Source organism: Tympanuchus pallidicinctus, unplaced genomic scaffold, assembly GCF_026119805.1.
Source record: "Tympanuchus pallidicinctus isolate F22 unplaced genomic scaffold, pur_lepc_1.0 scaffold11, whole genome shotgun sequence".
NCBI classification, from domain to species: Eukaryota; Metazoa; Chordata; class Aves; order Galliformes; family Phasianidae; genus Tympanuchus; species Tympanuchus pallidicinctus.
In genome coordinates, this window is record NW_026294627.1 from 2,249,408 (window position 1) to 2,270,083 (window position 20,676).

General features: G+C 38.6%; 1 protein-coding gene across 6 annotated transcripts in view; it reads right to left on the minus strand.

Annotated features, from left to right (window-relative positions):
- The window catches only part of TENM4 (teneurin transmembrane protein 4), an 810,928-nt gene that overhangs the window by 499,714 nt on the left and 290,538 nt on the right, over nt 1-20,676 (minus strand). The gene's annotated exons all lie outside the window — the stretch shown is intronic.

Genomic DNA, 20,676 nt, shown 5'->3' on the forward strand with positions numbered 1-20,676 from the left:
CTTTTCAACCCAGGCCTTCCATGATTCTACGATTCTAAGAGAAGGAGCAGCTGTACACCTACTGTGAGATGCTCCAAAGTGAGTAGAAGGGCCTTAAGCTAAGTGAGTGAGTGGGACTAAGCTAGTGTGTACTCAGATTTAAACCTCAACAAAGAGAAAATATGCATTCAATGAGACAAACTGCTTAGCATCAAATGTATTTCTGTATTTCTTCCTTTCTAGATTTCACGCTTAGTGAAATGGCTGGCTATAAAGCTCATTTAGATATTTTAAGAGATAAGTAAAATAGTGGAGTTTTTACAGACTTGCTCTGGTCTTTTTTAAGAAATTAGGGAAAGAGTCCAGAGTTTTACACGTAGGAAAGTCCAATTGCTTCAACATATAAAAAAAATTACTGTATCAGCCCATATTTTTCACCTTGTTATGTTGTAAGTTGGTAGCACCCTGAGCATTTTTTTGACAGCTCAGTATTTAATGGCATCTCAAACAGAACTCTGAGTTTTGTAGACACTTAATATAATTTTCAGGTGATGATTAGGTGACCTAATATAATTTTATTGTGAGGTATGTTTGGACAATACCACTTATTTAGTGACAACAATCACTTCATTGCTGTGACACAGCAGTGAAAACGTGCCAATACACGATCCTGCTAAGGGCCAGTGGCTTCTGGTAACAATAAACTTGTTCTTCAGCGTTATCAAAAAATAACTTGGAAAAATTTGTAATTACTGACATAAGACACAGCTCAGCTTGGCTGTCCACACAAAATGATCTGCATCCACTAGAGTTACCCTAATTAACCTGAATGTCCTCCAGCTGCCACTTCAGAAAGATCCTGCACACCTTCTTTGCCAGTCCCTTAAACAAATTTGGACATCTCAAGAGGATCTGCTCATTTCAAATGGCTCTGGATGTATTATAAATCATTCACTAAGTCACAAGTTATGAACTGAAAACAGAAGTCTGACTTCTCTACCTCACCAAACTGCTGCTCTCCACATGCACTGCATGCACACTGTCCCTTCCCACAAGTACTGCTTTAGGCATTAGTTTGCACTGGTATGTCTACATTTGCATGTTGTACACTGTTTATGCACATAAATGAATGCTGGAATAGAGCACATATGTATTTTAAATAATATACTTGTTACTTTTGTAAAAACTAGAACAGCAACATTTCCAAGAGGCGGTTATACTTTGATTTTTAGGAGCTGGCATGAAAGGACTCAAGTAGAGATAATGCTGTAAATGTTGATTGTGTTACAAGTACACCTACTGTCACCTTAGGAAATAGAAGTTTAAATATAAAACACTTGTTGATGGGACTGGGTTGATTAACACTGGGTTGATGGATGAACTGAAGGAGGAGATGTTCAGCTGGGGCAAATAGTAGCTTCACGGATGCAAGTGGCACTAAACTTAATTACACCAGGGAAGAAAACAAAGCAGTGCATCTTCTCCCCACCAGCAGCTCTACTAACATATTCATGATATTAATTTGATAAAGAAAAGAAAAATCACAATACAAGAAAAGCTGACGTCATTCAAAAGTGTGTGGTGAGCCCTTACAAAGCCTGATGAGTAAATGAATGGAAATGCGGAGTATGTCTTAGCCCACTAGGCTGCTTCAAATCCCTGAACTAAAATCTGAATGTTAAATAACCATGTTTTATTTACAAGAACTGGAATATTCCTCACGTAATTAAAACTGAGAAGATCTGTACTGCATACCTCCTGTTGACACCAAAGTTTTGTTAAAAGAAAAAATGAACTAAGCAACAACCAAAAAGATGAAAAAGAAACAAAAAAATCAAGCCGCTAGTTCAAAATATTTTCATGAACTTCAAATATTAATTTATGTTTTCTTCTTGAAGCTGTAACTCCTGTAACATTATTATTAAAAATAAAAACAAAATAAGAAATACGGGTTTCCATATCTGAAGACAAAAATAAAAAGTACAAAAATGCTGTAATAATTAGAACCACCATTTCTGAATACCTTCATTTATCTTGAGTTATTAAATATCCTGGAGTTGGAATATTCATTTTGAGTGTCTACTCCATAGTGCTTGGACTTTTTAATACTATGTAAACAAAATTTCAAAATCTAATAAGTTCAGCCCCAAAGAACCTTACTTCTCAAAAAATCCAACTATTGGAGCCAGAGTTGTGTTTTCTTTTTAAATGACTTTCTCTATCTTTAACCTAAGTGTTTAAAGACTCCATAATGAAGCATAGTACAGACTCAAGCATAAGAAGGCTGAGACTGTGGGCTTTAGGGAGATCAAGGGCAGGCAGAGCTGCTCGCTTTTTGTTACGTTAACCTGCCCCAGGAAAGCAATTCCCTTCTCAGCCCCCATACCCAATTCCCATAAGTAGATACATATGGCAGTACTGTGATACAGAGAGCACACTGTGGTAGTTTTATTGATACTGGAACTGCTCCTTAAGCAAAGTCTTCTCTGCTCAGCTATGAATTCATGCCATTGACTCTTGGTGAAAGGCAAGTAGTCATAAAGTTTAATGCTGGCCTTAGAGTTAGAGTCCTGCTTTGAATTGCCCTTCGAAGGTGCCTCTCTCTGCTGACTTTAGAGGGAATTGCTAATTAAAATTAGGTTAGAGACAAATTTTGTGCATCTGCCAATTCAATGGGATTGATTTGCAATGATGTACTTTAGAGTTTGTGAACATTTGGTCCATAATGCTTAGATGTGCTTATAAAAAAAAAAAACAGCAGCAGCAGCAGCAAGGCATGTTGGGTGTAGCTGTCCAAATAAATGTGACTGGATCCATCAATATCCTTTAGAAGGTCTTTTCCTTCTTTCTCAGAGCACTGGTTGAAAGAAAACCAAAAAAAGGCTTTTCCTCCATTGGGTTTCAACCTATTTCATAGAGCTAATCATCACCTGAATATTTTTTTTTTCTTCCCTACTTCCAGCTTTCTGTGGCAGGCTGTTATTTAGAAAATCCATCTTTCTTGAAGAATTATGTTGACCTGTAAAGGTTGAAATGTTGGCTATCAAAAACCTTGCCTACATCCAGAAACGCTTATGTAAGGCTTGAGCTGTAATGCCAGATGAACTGACGACAGATTCATTTATCATTAGTAGGAACAGGCACATTAATTGTCTACAGTATCAATACTATCCTCCTGCATTAACAAAACTCCTCTTGATTCTGAATGTACCACCAGAACATCCTTTATTAAATAAGATGAATAATAATGGGGCCAAGGGTTGCCCTGCTTCAGCTGAGAAAGCTTAATTATTTATGAATACTTCACTCATTAAGACACCAACAGGTTGCCAAGCCTTGTAAAGACAGCTTTTTGGGGTACTGAATAAAGGTTATTTTTTCTACATGTATGCATCTTCTGTATCAAGGAATCAACAGCAGGAGACTCAAAACATTTGAATCCTATAAAGCTTTTGGCCTGTGGCAGAACCTTAGAATGGTTGGGATTGAAAATGGTCCTAAAGACTCCCTAGTTCCACTCCCCTGACACAGACAGGGATGCCTCCCACTACAGGGAAGTTACTCAAAGCCCCATCCAGCCTGGCCTTGAACACATCCCAGGATGGGGCATCCAGCACTTCTCTGGGTAACCTGTTCTAGTGCCTCATCAGCCTCTGAGTGAAGTATTCCTTTTGAATATATAATCTAAATCTAACTTCTGTTTGAAGTCATTATTGGTTATCCTATCTCTATACTCCATGATAAAAGAGTCCCTAGCTTTCCTGTAACCCCCCATAGATACAGAATGGACACAGTAAGGTCTCTGCAGAGCCTTCTCTTCTCTAAACTGAAAAACTTCAACTCTTTTCATAGAAGTGCTCCAGCCCTTTGAGCATTGTCATGGCCTCCTCTGGACCCTCTCCAGCAGCTCCACGTCCTACTTGTTCTAGGGGTCCCAGAGTTGAACACAGATCTACAAGTGGAGTCTCACAAGAGCAAATTAGAGAGAAGAGTCCTCACCTTCATGAACAGTGAACCAACTAGGGAGACAGCAGAGTATCCATTCTTGGAGATATTCAAAATTTGACTAGATACAGATCTGATCTGCTGTAGTTGACTCTGCTTTGAGCACTAAGACTGGTCTAGATAATCTCCAAACCTAGTGGCTACACATAGCTACAATAGCTGCACTCAATACATATGAGTTTTGGTGTTATCAACCCCTTTTTAAAAATCTTGTTGACTAATTATGTGTTGATCCTCTCATAAATGTCATTCCCCCCCCCTTTATAATCTAATTTCTTTATATTGTTAAGAAAGAATTACAGCTTTTTCTCTTTCACCAGGGGGCTTGGGGACTTTTTCCTCTCAGAATGTTAGAAAATTTTCTCCATACTTGGAAGGAAGCATTTTGTTTGCACACAACACACATTGCTGGGGGATTTTCAGTGCTGACACTGTGTCGGGTTGGCACAGATGCTTTATACCTGTGCAGCCAAAAGAACTGGCAGATGGTTGGTGACAAAAGGAGCATCCCATGGAACTGCAGGAGAATCATCTCAACAGATTCTGGATTTCAGAGCCTGAATGATACTGTTCAACAGCCAAACCATAGCACAGCTCAGCATTCAGCCAGAAGCAAAGCAGGTGCTTGAAACATTTGCCAGGATTCCCAGATTCCAAAGAGCTTAGTCTCCAAGCCAGAAGCTGATCTGACAACTGAGTGTAGGAACCTCTTTCAAAGGGATCAAAGGGCAGCTATACAGTGTAGGACAGCATCTCCAACCTAGGCTATGTGGCTTCCTGATAGCAAGATGACAGGCTTCTCCAGCATTGCTCTTGCCAGGACTCAAAGCAGGACAGGGGACCAGTAAGCATATACAGTATTATGAAGTGGCAGCTCAGAGAAGAAATGTGTTACCCAGCAGGGATTCTTTGAGCACATGTTGCCAGGACCACATGATAGAATCATCTTCCACCCCACTGTATTTGGTTCCAGAGACCAAATAAGTAACGTCCCACTGTTCAAGCCACAGCGTTGCACAACCACATCAAACAGAACCCTTATTGATGGGGCTGGGGAGGAAGGAGTCAAGGCTGTTGAGCTTAGTATGTTAGACTTGCCAGATTGGGATCAGTTCTGCTCCCTGCTTGATGGCTTCATATTTCAGGTCATTCTACCACAAACAGGAAAATGACATATTTGGAGTTCTGTCTTCCATCTGAACTTAAAGAAAATTGTTTTCATCTTTTCTTTTTCCAGTTAGTGGAAGGATACAGGTCTTTGCTACTCACTCTTCATTTATTTTCTTTAATTTCCTTCCCTATTTTCCAGTATTAGCCCCTGCTAAAAACCTTCCCAGCTACAACTTCTTGTTAAGCAATAGTGAACCAATCCAGAATATGTTGAACCTCTTTTTAGAAAAGAAATGAATGAAGCAAAGATCACTGCAATAATCTGTTTTCAGACTTAGGAATTCTTCCACATCTTTGCATTTCAGAAGATGACCTTTATCAGATGGAAAGTCTACAAATATGTGTTGGCTGCGAAGGGCAGACTACAGATATAGAATTTGATGTACAAATGTAATAGCCTTTCTACTATCATACATCAGCCTGTGCAGCATAGGCACAATGTCACAGAATGAAAAGCATAAGATAGAGACAATAAACACAAAAAGTAGCTTGCAACTTGCAAATGGAGAAGAGGAATCCAAGTAAAACAATTTATACTGAATGTCCAATGGAGTCCTGTGGAGTTAGTCTCCCTAGAGGAGACAAGAGAATCAAGAACAATATTATCTCTCTAAACGCAAACATTGTTAGGGAGAGAGGATGCTGATGGGATCAGGCCAGGGAGAACAAGAGAGCTCTTTGCTGAGTAAGTGACTGGTATAGCAAAGGTTGTTCACACTGATGCCTTAGGGCTTTGATTTCATGACCAGGAGACCTTGAGACCTGCCTCAACTGATCCTTCCCATAATGAGTGGATTGAGCGCATTAATCAAACCTGAGATTTTGGGGCTCAGAGTTCAAAAAGCTACCGGAGGTGAAGTCATTCCCCTCCTTTCTCCTTTTCTTGTCCTTTCCAAGAACAACTCCACTATATTTCTTTTTCTTCCTATTTTACTGAAATCACCTGGGGGTCAATTATCTTTCTGGGATGGAAACCATATGCCCTTTCACATTCTTGAATAAGGTTAAGCTGCATATGATGAAACCGATCAATTAAATCTTGTGGGAAGGAACAGGGAGAATGAAGCCTGGCCCGGAATTACCAGTAGTTCTCATTTGCTGACAACCTAATCCAAGGTATCAGATATATATAGAAATGTGCTTGACACGAGGAACAGAAGAGAAAGTGCTGCTTATATCATTGTAAAATCTAGCTATGCTGGAAACATTAATATAAACAAGATGGGGCTATATCCTGTCAAAGACTGGTAAGAATTTAACTATGGGAAGATTTAATTATTTCAGAGACAAATGTTCCGTGTGATTTTGTGTTTGCAGCTTGCAGGCTGCCTTGAATACAGCAGATACCCTGCTGATTTATGTTCACAGAACCACAGAATCACAGAATCATAGAATGGCTTCATTTAGAATGGACCTTAAAGCTCCAACCTCTGTCTCTTATCGCTTCAGGCTGACCAGGGCTCCATCCAACCTGGATGGAGCACCCATAGCTTTATGAGCAGCTTGTTCCAGTATCTCACCTCACTCTGAGTAAAGAATTTCTTCTTAATATCTAAGCTAAATCTCCCTTCAAACCCATTCCACTTTGTCCTATCACTATCAGACCACATAAAATGTCAGCTCCCCTCTTGCATGTAGGCTCCGTTGAAGTACTGGAAGGCCTCAATGAGGTCTGCCCTGAGCCTTCTCTTCTCCAGCTGAACAAGCCCATATCCCTCAACATGTCTTCATAAGAGAAATACTCCAGCTCTCTGAGGATCTTCATGGCCCTCAGGACCTGCTCCAACATCTCCATGTCTTTTTTGTGCTGGGAGCCCCAGGGATGCAGTACTCCAGATGTGACTTCATGGGGAGAGAAGAGAAGGGAATAATCCCTCCCTGCCCACTGTCACCCCTCTGTTGGTGCAGCCCACATCCTGTGTTGGTTCTTATCATTGCAAATGATTATCCTTCAAGACATCTGGCTAAATATCTGGATAAATATACATATTACATACATATAGTGCTAATCTGGCAGAGATAAAAGAGAAGGCAATACGAATGAAGAACTGATCTGTTGAGTCTTATACTGGTCAAATTCTACACAATCAAAAACAGTAAGTGGCAATAAGAGCTGCAGGCAGAAGCAAGAAGCTATAAGGAAACAGAACCAACACAAACTAAGACCTGTTTACAAATAATTCTCAATAGTCTCTAAATTGAAAACTTTGTTGTGTGTTTCACTTAATTTCCTTATGAAGCAACTTTTCCTTTGTCAATGAAAAAGAATAACTCTGAGAACCACTCAGTCCAGGTTTGAAGAAGGTCAGTTGCACTTGGGGTAACATTTCAGTGCAGTTACACTTTCTTGTTAGTGAGCATTTGAAAAGTGAACTACTGAAAAGAAATAAGCATGCACACACACACACAAACATTCACAGATGTCCACTGTTCTGGCTTCAAATAACCATTGCGGAGAAAGAAGGGTAGTATATATATAGGCATGCACGTGTGTGGGCATGCATGGGAAAGCAAAGTGAGCTTTATTTTTACTCTGATTCCCACCTAAACAAAGATCTTAATGTTATCCCCTGGAATGAGGTAAGAAACATGATCATTTGGTTCCAAGACCTGCCTGCAACTACAGTTTGTGTAGCCCTGAATGAGCAGCAGGCAAAGCTAGAGAGATCAGATGAACTGCATTTAGAAGTGATGCAGTGAACTGGTACAAGGGGAAAGTGCTTTTAGTGATCAATACGAAAACAAGGGGTTTTCATCTGACCACGGTAAGGATGGCAAAAAGGAATTTGGGCAATATAATATAGGATAAAAGGGCAGATAGCCTCCTATTTCAATCTAAAGACTTAATGATGCTTATTAAAAGGTTGTTACTTGGTTTCATGGAAGACTTATGGCCCTCCTCCTTCCTTAGAATTAATGGCCTCAGAGGGAAAGGCAAGAATTTTTTTTGTCTTTTGTTCTTGGAGGTGGTTTTTCTGCTTCTGTCTACTTTCTGCCCAAAGATCAGCTCATACAACAACCAACTTACTTACATGTTTTTTAAATGAAGTCCATTGCTTATTACCATACATGATGCAATTCATCAGAAAGAGCATTCATAAAGCAGCTAGTGGATATTAAGTTATTATGTCTTGCTACAATTAAGATGTGGGTCAACTTCACTTGGGAGCTCTGAAATAGTGGACTGGCCTTATGTTTCAGAAAATGCACTACAGCAGAGTCAAGCCTGGAAGAGGACACTCTGGAGTCAATGAACCAGGGGTGAGCTGCGCTGCACAAGTCTGCAGCCATCCTTCCACCACTGCAGCACTTCATTGGAGCTGCCATTTTCTCTATGAATTATTGCTTCCTTGTCACATTTGCCTCTCTTTCCATTTGAAAACAGTCACTGGGGAAGAGGTAAGCAGCCAAAGAAAACCTCCTGAGGGGTAATGTATCAACAACAACGTAAAAAGATGTGGGTCCACCTCTTGTAGAGGGGGGCAGAGCCATTTGGTGCTTGTTCAGTTACAGGAATCTAATCTATCAGTGTAATGGGCAGTACTGTTTTTCTGGCACTGGAAATCAACAGTGTGTCTTGAACTCACTGCTACTAGATATTTTAGGCTACTTAGAGTGTCTCAATGCCATACAGTTCTTCAGCAGCAGCTAGCAAATATAATTCAGAAGAATATCATAAAAAATCCACAATGTATTCATTAGCTTTTCAGTCACTGTTAGGAAATTCTGTATGGCATTCCAGTGTAAGCTTACAAGGCTACAATTCTACATTAAAAGGACAATGCAGAGAGAGGCATTTGGAGATAGGAGCACAGAGCACCAAACTTCCCTTCTTGTTAGATATACTCATCTCATTAGCATGAATTGGTCTTTTGTGAATTAAAGAACTCTCCTTCCACTTATCAAAAACAAATCATGGGAGATTATTTCTGATATAGTTATTTAAATTAAGGTAAACTGGGTAAAACCTATGCAAAACCACACTGCTACTGTATTCTACTTCTGTGCTAAACCTAACTCTATATACCCAGAGGGAGCCTAGCAGTCTAATATGCAGACTCAAATACCTTTCAAGTTGTAAAATGGGAGAAATGTTTTGAAGTTAAATACTTTCAGAGATGTAGAACATGTGAGAATGTTCCTTTAGAAATTAAAATGGCATGGAATCAAGGAAAGATCAGATGAATTAAATTAAAGAGACTTTCCTCTGTTGCCTTCCTTGAATAGTCATTTGTGAACCAGAAAGTAAATGCATAAAGAATCTAAAATCACGACCAATCACTCCAAGAAAACTTTTGCACTCACTTCACACCACTGGATGGCTTAAAAGCAAACTGCAACAGGAAATAAGGTCCAACTTTACTGGAACAAATTGTTCTTTGAATTATATTGGTGCAGTGCCACAGAAGTCAATGGGATATGACCTTCACAACTCATGAAAGAGGTCTACAAAATTTGTCCTACTTAACTTGGATGCAGAGCTGTTTTGCACATTCACTACACAGCCCCTTGTTCTCTCTATTAGAGTAAATAAAAAATTTCAGGTGTAGTTTAAGCCAATGAATGGGAAAGATACTCTTCAATATTAAATCTTCCTGGTAATAAGGATAATAGACTAGAAATGGCATTTACATAAAAACTGATAGAACTTGGACTTGATGACTCCAAGTCCTTTCATTGCAAAGTCTTTTTGTAAGGGAACAGATTTATTAGGAGATGGAGGATGTGGACCAACTTTTTAGAGCACTGTCCACTGCAGTCCTATTTATTGCTTGTGCAACTGCACTGCTCTGTGGAATTGATCCTAATCCCTTTTTCTTCTTTCTATCCAGATCACATCTGCTTAAAGATCTGCATATGACAGAGGGATAAAGAAATTTCTGAGATGTTGTCCCAGACAATCCATGGAATGGCACACATTCACCTAACAATTCAGTCAAACAACAATCGGGAGATGTCTACACAAGTCAGTTTGTTTATTCTTTAAGGAATAGATTCATTTAGGAAGAGAAAGGAGGGGGAAGGATGAAAGGAGTGAACATAATGAGAAATTAATACAACTATCATCATTCATAAATATTAAAGCAGATTAACAGATTTTGAGATTAAAAAGCAAATGGAGCTTCTGCAATTTAAGGTTCTAATAGCATTAAGGTTCTATTTCCTGTCAACTTGTTATAAGTTAATTGCCATTAATTTTTCATAGCTAAATAGTGGAAAAAATGAGATTCTTGCATTATTGGCCATACGCTCTAGCTGTGAAAGGAGTCCAATGTAAAATGATGAAAAAAACTCATCAGAAGATAATTGAAATTACAGCTGAGAAAGCTTACAATCCATACCCTCACCACAGCAAATTCTTCTCTACAGTGAAGCATCTGATGAAGTAACCCACTCAAACACAGTTTAAAAACAACACAGAATTTTTTGTTATTAATTCTTTTTTTAATGAAACCTCTCAGCAAGCAATCTCTAGGAAATGTATGGTATGTATCTGTATGTAATTAGAAATATACTTTAGAAAGATTTCTGAGCTAAGTGCAGGAGACAGAGCTTCATTTTTTCTTTTCAATGCAAACAATTTCTTCTTTCTTATTTTCAGCATAGATTTGGTTTCACTCTGTAAACACCATTTGAGGATCTTGTTCAAACCACCTTCATTAGAAAGGTGACTTCAGTTTCTTGAATAGTTTTCTGTATTGACAATTACTGAAATTTCAAGTTCTGATAAACCTAAATAGGAAGACAATCTACATAAGTCATTTCTGCCCTGATTTTGGTGGAAGGAGCAAAGCACTTATACCCAAAGCTTCTTTAGGATTACTGTCACCACTGCGTCATCAACAGAATACTGAGGATGGAGGGTTTCATCCAGCTAAAAAACTCAGTGGTGGTAGGATAAGTATTAACCTATGCTGCTGAATAGAAAAGTGTATACACACAGTGCATCAGCTACAATGCTGTAACCAATTCATAAAACTCTTACTTGAAGGTGGCAGAAAATCACAGGGAGTTAATATTAATGTTTATTTCCCAGAGCTGTTCATACAACTAACTCTATGCCAGTTCATCATCATAGCAGACATTTGCATGGTACCACATGCTGTCAAATACACAGAATGCACAAACTAAAAACATAGGTTGTGATTCTCATTTCCTTTAATTTTTAATAACAGCATAAGTTACTTGTAACAAATGCCGGAACAAACCGAGTTCTGATTAACTTTTTTATGATGACATCTCCTTTTAATTATCCTAAATGGCTTCCACCATCAACTTTGGAAAATTCTTTTAAGTCATGCTGTGAGAGGAATTTCTTCCTGATTTGCAGCTCAAATTTTCTTTTTTTTCTTTAACATTATCCCATTGTGCCTGTCTTTGTCACCTTAGGGTAGCAAAAACAATCTTTTCTCCTTATCCTCTGAATGTATGGCTTTCTTTTTCCTACACAAGTTGGATTGTTCTGCCCCTTAATGATTTTTGCTGCTGTTCTCAGAATTTTCTTCAATTTGTCAACATCCATCACTAGATTCAAGGTGCAATCTCATCACTGCCATATAGCAAGAAAATCACTTCCCTGTGGACAAAGGAATGAAGACTCTGCACGTACAGACCCAAATCACACCATTCCTTTTTGTCATCCTCAAGCATTCCAGAATATATATATATTATATGCAGTCTGCTAAAACCCCAAGGTCTCTTTTGACATTTCTGCTTTTCAGGTATCTTTGTCCAACTGCATAACTGTTCTCTAGATTATTTCCCTCTCAGATTTATTAGCCCGCATTTTTTTCTGGGTCAAATCTCATTTTTTTTACTTGAAGCACATATTTCTGACATCTCCCATTCTCCTTGCACTATTTCCTGGTGATTAAACATAACTTTTTATTTTGTGGCATATGTTGGAAGGCCTTTGTTAAGACAGGGGTGGCAATTGATCAGAGTAGTTCAGTCCTTTTATCTTCATATGTCTTGCCTTGATTCTACTGATTGCTAAATCCTTGTTCACTTCAGGACTCTTTTTTTTTTCAGTATTACAGATGTCAAAAGGAATTCTCTCCTATGCCAATGCTTTGGCCAGAAGGAAACATGCAATTATCAGTCTCTTCAAAGGGCAGCAGTTATCACTAAAAGAGTGTACCTGGAATATAACAAAAGGGTCTTCCATTGCTTCAAATATAACAAAGTACTTTGCAACTTTCTATTCCACCATCCTGTGCAGGATCTTGCTCTTAGTTTAGCTGGAAATACAATTAGCTTGTTCTTCATGACTGATGAAGGCAATAAATGCAGCTGTGACAAAGCAGGTTCCTTTAGCACCTCAATAGATACTTCCCTGCAACAGGTTACACTTAATTTTAGCCATTCAGTTAGTCTTTGAGAAGTCATAGCCTGTAAAGTAAGCCCACCAACATAAAAACAAGAATTTTAATGCTGTTTTTTTTTTTTTCCCCTGCAAACCATTTCTGTAGATTTTGAAACTCAGACCAAAGGTGGAATTTTTCCTAAATACCTTTTGATATCTATAGTGCAGACAATCAACACCTGAACCAGCCACTCTAGGTTCTCCCGTGCATAATTAAATAATAATTAAAAAAACTTGACATGTTCAGGATACAACTAAAATCATCCCAAAATAAGCGTCAAAACTTGATCTTAGAAATTAAACTCTGAAAATGTTTATTTTCAGCGGCCATGGAAAGAGATCAGCATAACAAGTTACAGATACATTAACACCTACAGACAATAGCAGATCTCTTCTGGATGAATCCCAATAAAAATCTCTTTCCTCCAATCTGGAGAATGCATACCACTGTATTTTGTGCACCAGCTCATAAAGAATTTAAACTTTGGTGGCCATTGGCTTCATGATAACGCATTACTACAAATTCAATACTCTCTCTTTTCTTCTTCGTAAAGCTTTTCCTCTGTGCTACTTATGAGAACTTCTGAAGATCCACCTTTCATGGTGTTATTTACCCAACAGATGTCTAGACAGTTAAAGCACCACGTGAATACTGAATCCTGTATCCAGCTTTTGAGTAGCCGGTCTAAGGAATTTATATTTTCTTCCATTTCAAAGTCTGCAACAGATGCCTACTGTTGTCTTTCATCCCTTGTAATTTAATCCAAAGCATTCTACCATTCTGCTATTCATTATCAAATGGTATCTCAGTGTCAGTGCAAACATGAAACTATTCATGACTCCAATGAATAGCTGTAATAAAAAAAAAAACCAGAAGATGTGTAAATAAATAAACCAGCCTGCTCACATATTTATTGGCTCTTGAAAATTTGGATATCTTTATTTCTAGTATCTAAGCAATGGCCCCAAAAGTTTTTCAAACAATACTTTAAGGAGAACAGATAACACAGCTGTAACTGCAGCAGTCTGCAAACCCACACACTTTTGACTTCACTGATTTATTCTAACCTTAAGAGTTGTAAAATTCTGACTGTATCCTGGCTTCTCAAACAGTGAGTGGAGTCATGAGTTGGAATCAACCCCTGTAGGTCCCACTCAATTTGGGATACTCTAAGCTACTAAAATCCCTGAATCCCATTAAATCTGTCAAATATGAAGATACTTGCCCACCACATGATACTGTACATTAAGTTTATTTCGACAAGGAAAATCTCTTTAAGTTTCATTATAGGAATAACTATCAGTTTTATTTCTTGTTTAATAATATGAAACATTCCATAAAGATCAGAAACCTTAATTACCTTTCTTTACCTAATCCTCTGGGCATTTTAAACCCCTTTTCTAGTTCTGGACATGGCTATTCTTTTATTTATTGCTGCTCACCAGCCATCCTTTTAAGAGAGATCAAATCCAACATATTAGGTAGCTTTACAAGCCAGTGGGATACTGTTTTCAGACTGGTTTTAGTCTCAGGAATATTTGGAACTTAAAGTAAAAGCAACAAATAACTTACTAATAGGCAGTGCTAAACTGTGCAAAAACAAAGACTGTGCAAAAATGTTGTCTTATTCAGTAGGTTTATTCCCTCTTCTTTTACTACCTTGCTATTCATTTCAGTTGTAAGTTTTTGCTGTTTGTCTGTCCTTACAATTCTAACACAGACACAAACTAAAATCTGCTCCTATGTATATGCTTTTTCAAAGTAACTGCTAATTATGCTCCAAATAATTGTACTGATACACACCTGTCTGAATTGCAAAGGTTGCACATCTATCAATGAGTGCATCATTCCAAGAGGAAGTCTTTACCCAGAAATAATCAGGGAAAAATTATCCTTTCAAGTATCTCTCATTCAGAAAGGCTGAAATTCTGCTTGACTCTGAGACGTGTCATGTTTGGAAAAATCTCCTGATACCGAGCAGTACAGGATTCTACATTAGAACTGACCTTCATAAGAGAGGTACAGAACCAAGTAAAATTAGCAATCTTTATTTTGTTCACTTAATTGTAACTTCAATACAGTATGAAGGACAGAGAAAGGCAACAAAAGACAGGTCAGGACATTTCCTTCAATTAATTTACAAGTCAAAGAAACAATGATTTTAAAACCTGGTAGTGACCACTCTGTAGGAAACCACTGTAATAGTTCAACATTTTCTGTGTGGGAGTGAATCCCAGAACTCCTACTTTAATGGCATGTTTTGGGTAGTGTGGGCAGCCTTATGGAAACTTTATTAAAGGAAGGATTTTTTCCAGGCTTCTTTTCCTGTGGACTGAATATCACTGAAGACCAAAATGAAAGCAAGATGTCCCTCAGACCTGAGACACAGGCTGAATTCGTGGAAATGATGCACAGTTTGTGTGTCTGGAATAGCGTCAGCATGAAACATGGGATATTCGCCCACAGAAAAATGCAATTTGGATTAAATTACTGATACAGGAAACCAAAAGTATTCCAGAGATTGTTTCAGAAGAGTGTGTACAAGATGATGATCAGAAGGCTGGAGCACCCCCCCTACGGGGACAGGCTGAGAGAGCTGGGGTTCTTCAACCTGGAGAAGAGAAGGCTCTGATGGGACCTTATAGCGGCCTCCCAGTACCTGAAGGGGCCTACAGGAAAGCTGGGGTGGGACTTTTCTAAGGGCAGGTAGTGACAGGATGAGGGGAAATGGCTTTAAACTGGAAGAGTGTAGATTTTGACTAGGTATAAGGGAGAAATTCTTCACTGTGAGGGTAGTGAGACACTGGCACAGGTTGCTCACAGGTGTTGTGGTTGCCCCTTCCCTCAAGACCAGGCAGAATGGGGCTGTGAGAAACCTGGGCTAGATGGAGGTGTCACTGACTCTAGCAGGGGGGCTGGAACTAGATGAGGTCCCCTCCAACCCAAACCATTCTATGATTCCATGATTCTACGATTCTAAGATGGAGCCGCTAATTTATTTTTGTTCTTTTATTGAACAATAGGACATGTTCATTATTCCTAGCTTCTGGTTAAAAGATGTATAAATCTGTAGACAATACTTTTTCTCTCAGGTTCAAAATCTAAATAAAACTGGGTTTGAATATACAAAATCAGAAAAAAAAAAAATCTTAAATGCTGGAGACTAGGAACTCACAATAATTTTCATTAGTTATACTAGAGAGCTTCAAAACCATGACTGCACATTTTAAAAATGTTCCTAATTTGGATTAATTTGATCCTAACTAGCACAATTTCTTCATATATAAACAAGAAACCTACCAAAATTGGATTTACAACTTTCGCTAATGAGTGGATAGAAATTATTTATTTTTCCAAAAATATATGGCAAAACACAAGTAGACATAGAGATAGGGAATAACGGATAGAGAATAACGTTTCGTTAGGAAATTGAAATAGGATGGAACAATAAATGAAGGATATTATACTCAGTTCAAAATGGGAATAAAGATATAAGGCAAGAATCATAGAATCATAGAATCATAGAATCACCAAGGTTGGAAAAGACCTAAAAGATCACCCAGTCCAACCGTTCACCTATTCCCAATAGCTCCTACTAAACCATGTCCCTCAACACAACATCCAGCCTTTCCTTGAACACCCCCAGGGTCGGTGATTCCACCACCTCCCTGGGCAGTCCGTTCCAGTGCCTGACCACCCTTGCTGACAAGTAATACTTCCTCATGTCCAGCCTGAATCTCCCCTGCCGTAGCTTGAAACCATTCCCCCTGGTCCTATCACTAATGACACGAGAGAAGAGGCCGACCCCCAGCTCACTACAACCTCCCTTCAGGAAGTTATAGAGAGCAATGAGGTCTCCCCTGAGCCTCCTCTTCTCCAGGCTGAACATTCCCAGCTCCTTCAGCCTCTCCTCATATGGCCTGTGTTCCAGACCCCTCACCAGCTTTGTTGCCCTCCTTTGAACACGTTACAGGGCCTCAATATCTTTCTTGCAGTGAGGGGCCCAAAACTGGACACAGAAGATATTACTTGTGTTTCAACATTTCTACCTCACAGGTTAAAAATGGAATTAAATTAAACTTGCATTCTGTTTTTCAAATTTATTTTTATAAAACTGAGAAGAATTTCAGATTTGTTTTGTTTCTAAAGCAAACCAAAAAAAGAAAGAAAGAAAAAAAACAACAATCCAGGAACACAGATTTTTGGACTTCCTTCAACTAGATGGAAATAAATAAATAATTAACTGGGGATGCCAAACAATAAAGCCAATAATGTAAGTAATAATTTTAACAGACATGATGAAGCAGACTTGCAAGTGGGTGTCTGTTGCTACTTCAAAACCACAAAAAAGTAGGCTGCCAATACTGCTAACTGAGAGGAAACAAATACACATGCAACTTCTCAGCACTGAACAGTAACCAGTATTTATTGCATTTAAGCTCATTTTATCTGATTTTTTCATTTAATTTTGCTTTGCTCCTCATGGAGTGCATTATATTAAATATTTACTGTCTTGGTTAGAATGTCAAGGCACACTTTACTGTCTTATTAGATTACTGAACAGTAGTTCATGGAGGAATTATTTAGGGTTGCTTGAGGGTAGAGAATTAAATGTGATGGGGTGAAATTAGAAAAGGAAGAAAATATAGACAGCTAATCCAGTCATATCCAGAAAACTGTAAACTGTTTGCTAGGGAAGGACCAGATTTTTACTTCCTCCAGATTTTCAAGTAGACTGAGTAGACTGATATCTGCTGCTCAATAACAAACATTGCTGCATAGAAATCTCCCTGATTTTGTTGACTCAGTGGCACCATGGTCTCTTGTCATATGCAGTGGCCTGGAATTCAGAAGACATTTCACCATCTATATCACTGACCTGCTTCATAGCCCACTTCAGCTCACTTCAGAAATTTCACTTTTACCTGAGCGTCTCACAGAGACTTAATTCTCACAAAGTGAGAACAACGTGGGTTAAGGCAATGCAAATAATACATAAATGCTGTAATTTCTCGCTATGATTGCACTCTGCATCTTACACCACATTCTATTTCTGTGGGTTCTTTACCCCTTTCAATTGTGCCAGGATCTAAAAGAACAAAATCTCTTTACACCCCTGAAAAACTGTCTACATTAAAAGAAGCTTGCCATCTACAAGTGAAAGGATTGCAAATCTCAGCATTTCTCTTTTGCTCTATCCCTTCATCATCTACCAGATTCCTCTCTTGGAAGAACTCTACCATTTGACAGCTGTTTTTCATGTCACATGGCCAGTAATAACCTTCTCAAAGACGATTTTCACAGAGATAGGTTTTCTTGCTCTGTTAGTTTCTGGACTTATTATATATTTGAATATTGAGAAGCAACTATGGAAAATTATTTTCTGCCTATTGATATAAGAGGAGGCCCAAGTGATTCCCCCAGGAATAGGTGTTCTAGGTTGGACCAATGACCCATCAAGACAATGAACAACACAGAAAATAAGTACGAGAGTGGGCAAGCATACCAAGTGTTAAGTCCCCAGAATATTCATCCAGATCCCTGTAAATTGTTGTTTCAGACCTCTTCAGCCAGAGAAGGAGATGCTGTGAACAACTAGATGGCTGATCTTTAGATGGCTAAAGTGAGAAGAAGCTCACACTGAATTTTATCACTGTTATATGGTAATTCTGTTCTCAGCCCTGATGACATTGAGCAGTTGCCTCTTTTTATCTCCTGTAAACCAGAATATTCTTTAGTGATCTCTGGAAGGCAGGAGGACAGGATATCTCCCAGGCAGATACTGGACCAAGTGGTCTGATTACTTGCAGGGACTGAAGAGGAACTGGTGATAAAGGCTGGAGAAGAGATTCAAGGACTGCAGGAAATAGGAAAAAGATATCATCTTTCTACCAACCAAACTACACTTTCAGGTGTGGCTTGAAGCCAGGAGTCTGTTCTGAGTGCACCTCTAAAAATGGTCCACCACACTTCCCGGGAGGTTAAACTCATTAATCTACTCCTAATATTTTATTGCAAATTGATAGCTTGTTCTGATCTATAAACTCCCACTCTATGGAGTAGCTGTCATTTAAATCATGGTTTGGAGGCTTTCCCAATCTTCAACTTCTAAAGTCTACCCAGTTGTCATATAACTACTATTTTCTGCCACGTGTGCTTACAATAGCCCTGTTTTATGCTTGCTTATTTTGTGGCTGTGGATTTGTTTTGATCCCAATGGATCACTGTCACGGCGTGAATAATATCTCCAAAACAGCAACCACAATCCCATCTATCATCATGAATATCTTCAGAAAACAGCAGTACAACTCTCCTATTCTTTGGGAACTACTAGACCAACTCTCACTACATTTTCTCCCATACTCAACACTGCTTTCCCTGTGACCATAGGAAAACAATAGGAAATCGTTGATGGAGAATGAGAGACAGGCTGAACTTTTAGTGTAAATAAACACTCAGCATTTTGTGATGAGGATCACATCTATGTAATCACCCTGAGCACTTCCTGATATTTGAGGGGAAAGGGATGAAATGAGATTTTTATTAAGGAACATATTTTCCTTTAGTATTTCACATCAAGTTCAATATTCATCAATAGAAAATGTTTCCATCTACTTGAAAAAGAAGATGAGCTCTCCACTGTACATTCTCCTACAAGATGCTTGATTAGCTATCAGTTTTCTCATTTGTAAATATGTGCAAGGAGATAGGCAATAAAATTAAAAGCAGAGCAGTTCAGAATGAAATTTCTGCAGTAAAGGAAATGTTATTTCTTCAGTTTTAAGGGTAACATTGAGGAACTGACTGCCACAGGAAAGTTTTGGAGACACTGATATGGCAGGAGTCAAGATCAGCCTAAACTTGTATTTGCATACCTAGAATGTTTCTGTTCTGATTTTACTAATTTGTGAATTCAGATTTATAGTATCATTTTCAGGTATCCCTCACAGTTCAACTGACACACATAAGCAAGTAGCCCTGATGAAATATGGCTGATTCTGCAAAGTTCATGTCTGATTTCACTCCATTTTATTGGTGCCCTATGTGTGCTATGAACTTTGAGATCCCAGATCAAATGATCTATAGAGACATGCTCTTGGATGGACAAACACCAGAGAGGTTGTCAATGCCCCATCCTTGGAAGCATTCAAGGCCAAGTTGCATGGAGCCCTGGGCAGTCTGACTGAGGGTCAGCAAACTTGCCTGAGGAAGGGACATTGGAACTAGATAATCTTTGAAGTCCCTTCCAATCCAAGCCATTCTACTATTCCACGACTGTATGATTCTATGATTCTATAACATCTGGAATCCACCTAGAAAGATTTTGTGATGAAACACCAGTTGCTGTTGATCTTGTGATCTTCATTCATAGATTTATAATAACTTTGGCCAACTGTTCACCTGATAGGATGAATTCTGAGCAAGGCACAAAGACTTTCGTAGTACTAAAGAACAAAAATACCCCATTTGCTACCAAATAAATCTGGGAAAAGCTCTGGTGACAGGGTCAAGGATGAGACTAAAATAACAGATGGAATTAATGAAGGATATCAGGTAAATCAGATATCAGGAAAAAAATGAAATGCCATGGGAAAGGGAAAAGGAAAAAAAGAAGCAAGCAGTAGTTTTAAACTGCCAAAATGCCCAATCAGCGGTAGTTTGCAGCTCAGTCTGATACTTTAAATCCACTTGCCAGTGTCAAAGCTGAAGTGGAATCTGTTCAGTGCTCAGCATTACTTTTCATTAAAGAAAGTGGCTGCTGGGAGTACAAGTTGCAAGCAGGCTTTGTAGGAAAAGATGAGCAGGGAGAGGATCAAGGAAATCTCAGAGAGAGAGGACTAGAGAAAACAGGCTTGATTTTCCTCTCACTTAAAGCAGTTTTTCTTGTTAAAACTCAGCTGATTTCAAAAAAGCTGCCCCACATTTACAGTAGGATGACACCTAGTAAGTACCAGGGAAATGTATTTCATAATATATACCATCCTTGTATTAAATTCTCTTTTTCCTTCCTTTTTTTTTTTTAATTTAGGCATTTTCACAGTTGCCATAAAAACACCAACTCCTGAACGCCACCTCCCCTAAAAAAAAGACAAAACAAAAAAAAAACAAAAAAAAAGAAAAAAAACAACCAACAATCACAGAAAGGATATATATT